This window comes from Oncorhynchus mykiss, chromosome 24 (genome assembly GCF_057628025.1).
Source record: "Oncorhynchus mykiss isolate SJ-2025 chromosome 24, ASM5762802v1, whole genome shotgun sequence".
In the NCBI taxonomy this organism is placed as follows: domain Eukaryota; kingdom Metazoa; phylum Chordata; class Actinopteri; order Salmoniformes; family Salmonidae; genus Oncorhynchus; species Oncorhynchus mykiss.
The window spans coordinates 13,634,703-13,639,196 of NC_143045.1; positions in this window are offsets into that span (position 1 = coordinate 13,634,703).

Here is a 4,494-nt window from a genome sequence, read left to right on the forward strand (position 1 = left end):
GGCACCCTGTGTTTTGGGTGGTCCACATTATTGTCCGCGCCCTGTGTTGTGGGCTTGTTATTTTGTGCCTCATTAAAGTGCATCTTTTCCCAGTGGAACTCTCTGCGCCTGATTCCTTCCTCACCCACCTAGTCCCACGTGACACAGACACATCTCAACATCACTTTTTCAGAGGAGACTATGTGAATCAGGCCTTCATGGTCAAATTGCTGCAAAGGAACCACTACTAAAGGACACCAATAATAAGAAGAGACTTGCTTGGGCCAAGAAACATGAGAAATGGACATTAGACCATTGGAAACCTGTCATTTTGCCAAATTTGCGATTTTTGGTTCCAACCACCATGTCTTTGTGAAATGCAAAGTAGGTGAACGGATGATCTCTGCATGTGTGGTTCCCACCGTGAAGCATGGAGGAGGAGGTTTGATGGACTCTTTGCTGGTGACACTGTCTGTGATTTATTTAGAACTAAAGGCACACTTAACCAGCATGGCTACCACAGCATTCTGCAGCAATACGCCATCCCATCACACCTAGAGGGACTATCATTTGTTTTTCAACAGGACAATGACCCAACACACCTCCAGACTGTGTAAGGGCTATTTGACCAAGAAGGAGAGTGATGGAGTGCTGCATCAGATGACCTGACCTCCACAATCACTCAACCTCAACCCAATTGAGATGGTTTGGGATGAGTTGGACCGCAGAGTGAAGGAAAAGCAGCCAACAAGTGTTCGGCATATGTGGGAACTCCTTCAAGAAAGTTGGGAAAGCATTCCAGGTGAAGCTGGTTGAGAGAATGCCAAGAGTGTGCAAAGGCAAAGGGTGTCTACTTTGAAGAATCTCAAATCTCAAATATATTTTGATTTATTTAACAATTCTTTGGTTACTTTATGATTCCATATGTGTTATTTCATAGTTTTAATGTCTTCCCTATTAGTCTACAATGTAGAAAATTGTAAAAATAAAGAAAAAACCCTTGAATGAGTAGGCGTGTCCAAACTTTTGACTGGTACTGTATGTCAATGCAACCCCATTGTGGTAAGAGCTATGGAAACAATGGTTAAACATTGAGATGTATTTACCTCTTGTGTCTACAGATCCTTTGTGTATGTGTCACATTGACAGAAGTAATACCTTGCCTGTAGACTTAAGCTTTATTATGATGATAGTATTTCCATGAATGAAATTGTGTAATGAAGCATGTGTGTAACGATATGACTTACTTGTTAGATTGTACAACATAGAATGAAGGGTTTGAAAGGATAAAGTGTCTGGTTTTATGTGTTGATTTCACTTACTTTAATATAGTTATTTTGATAGAACCTCCTTGGATAGTTTAAGCCATTACCAGGAAATTGTATTAGTATAAATAATATAATTGATTTATAATATAAATGTGGTCATACAATAACAGCTCAGTATTTGTATAATTTATTTTATAGTAATTTTTGCTTTATCAAGGGTGCTAATCATTTTGGATGTGACTGTATGTCAAATCAAATCAAATCAAATGTATTTATATAGCCCTTCGTACATCAGCTGATATCTCAAAGTGCTGTACAGAAACCCAGCCTAAACCCCCAAACAGCAAGCAATGCAGGTGTAGAAGCACGATGGCTAGGAAAAACTCCCTAGAAAGGCCAAAACCCAGGAAGAAACCTAGAGAGGAACCAGGCTATGTGGGGTGGCCAGTCCTCTTCTGGCTGTGCCGGGTGGAGATTATAACAGAACATGGCCAAGATGTTCAAATGTTCATAAATGACCAGCATGATCGAATAATAATAAGGCAGAACAGTTAAAACTGGAGCAGCAGCACAGTCAGGTCGACTGGGGACAACAAGGAGTCATCATGTCAGGTATTCCTGGGTCATGGTCCTAGGGCTCAGGTCCTCAGAGAGAGAGAAAGAAAGAGAGAATTAGAGAAAGCATATGTGGGATGGCCAGTTCTCTTCTGGCTGTGCCAGGTGGAGATTATAACAGAACATGGCCAAGATGTTCAAATGTTCATAAATGACCAGCATGGTCGAATAATAATAAGGCAGAACAGTTGAAACTGGAGCAGCAGCACGGCCAGGTGGACTGGGGACAGCAAGGAGTCATCATGTCAGATAGTCCTGGGGCATGGTCCTAGGGCTCAGGTCCTCCGAGAGAGAGAAAGAAAGAGAGAAGGAGAGAATTAGAGAACGCACACTTAGATTCACACAGGACACCGAATAGGACAGGAGAAGTACTCCAGATATAACAAACTGACCCTAGCCCCCCGACACATAAACTACTGCAGCATAAATACTGGAGGCTGAGACAGGATGGGTCAGGAGACACTGTGGCCCCATCCGAGGACACCCCCGGACAGGGCCAAACAGGAAGGATATAACCCCACCCACTTTGCCAAAGCACAGCCCCCACACCACTAGAGAGATATCTTCAACCACCAACTTACCATCCTGAGACAAGGCTGAGTATAGCCCACAAAGACCTCCGCCACGGCACAACCCAAGGGGTTGTTAAGTTTTATGTTGGACCCCAGGAAGAGTTACAGCAGCTAATGGGGATCTTAATAAACTAAATGAAACTAAACCATAATACTTCAAGACTAGAAAGCATACAGCGTTTCCTGTTTCACAATGTCTTCATATCATTTATATCTGCCATGGTTGGCCTATGCAAAACTCTCTACATGACATCCACATTATTTACTTAATCTTCTTAGTTCCTGAAGGAACATGGCCTGATATCTACATTATTCCTAACAACACATTTTGGATTGCGGAGGCTAATCTCGGCACCCAGATCCAAATGTTTAGAATAACAAGAGGCCCAATCCTCCTGCACTGGAGCATTCAATAGCCATTGCATGAAATTACACTTGTTGTTGTATATTGATCCACTAGGTTTACTGTTAAATGAGTCAGTAATGTGGATATCATGGAGAGAGTTTTGCATAGGCCAACCATGGCTGATATAAATAATATGAAGATAGTGAAACTAGAAAAGGACATTTCCTGCTCACACAATAGGAAATAAATATGCTATTGGTGAGCTAATATGTTGCATTTTATCCGACCAAGCACATAGCAGTAGGCTATGGTGGCTTTTTCATGGCTAATGTCTAAATCGATAGGTGGGCTAAATCAACAGGTTAGCCAGGCTAAACAGGTATTTCTTCTCTCAAGTGTTACTGCCAACATGTGTCAAAAAAATGTTTTGCCTGGGGGGTATTTTGGTCGTCATTCTGACCGTCCCATTGGTCAGAAGGCTGCGACTAGTTGAGAACTTCTCTGCATCCATACACAGAGCTATGGTTGCAAGGACTGGCCACACCTATATTTTTAAGATTTCAAAAACAATAGCTGTTAAAGTAAATATTTTTTTCAGAAAAAAATTGCGCTTACATTATAGCTCAGTGTTTATTATTTATTTTATACAGTCTTTTTTGCTCATCTTTATCAAGGGTGCTAATACATTTCAGATGTGACTGTATTTTATGTGGATCCCAGTAAGAGTGGCTACTGCATGTGCAGCAGCTAATGGGGATCCTAGTAAACTAAACTAAATCATAATACTTCAAGACGAGCAAGCATGCATATTTTCTTTAGGAAATGTCATTGTTTTAGTTTCACCATCTTCATATTATTTATATCAGCCATGGTTGGCTTATGGAAAACTCTCTCCATGATATCCACATTATTAACTAACTCCTCTTCATTCCTGGGGGAACATGGGGCCTGATATCCACATTATAATGGCATAACAACTGTTCACATTGACATGTGACTAATTTTAGCACCAAGAAACAAATGTTTAGAATAACCAGTGGTGGAAAAAGTACCCAGTTGTCATATTTGAGTAAAAGTAAAGATACCTTAATAGAAAATGAATAGTAAAGTGAAAGTCACTCAGTAATATACTACTTGAGTAAAAGGTTCAAAGTATTTGGTTTTAAATATACTTAACTATCAAAAGTAAATGTAATTGCTAAAATATACTTAAGTATCAAAAGTAAAAGTACAAGTATAAATGGAACCAGACAGCATGATTGTCTTGTTTTTTTAAATTTACAGACATCATTTACAAACGAAGCATGTGTTTAGTGAGTCCGCCATATCAGAGGCAGTGTGGGGATGAGCAGGTATCTTCTCTTGATAAGTGTGTGAATTAGACAATTTTCCTGTCCTGCTAAGCATTCAAACTGTAACCTGTACTTTTTGGTGTCAGGGAAAATATATGGAGTAAAAGTACATAATTTTCTTTAGGAATGTAGTGAAGTAAAAGTACAAGTTGTCAAAAATATCAATAGTAAAGTAAAGTTGGTTAGCTAATATGTTGCATTTTATCAGTCAAAGCAGAAAGCTGTAGGCTATGGTGGCTTTTCACATGAATAATGGCTAAATTGACAGGTGGACTAAATCGACAGGTTAGCCAGGCTACATAGGTATTTCTTCTCTCAGGTGTTCCGGCCAAAATAGCCTGAGGTGATTTCATCATCATTCT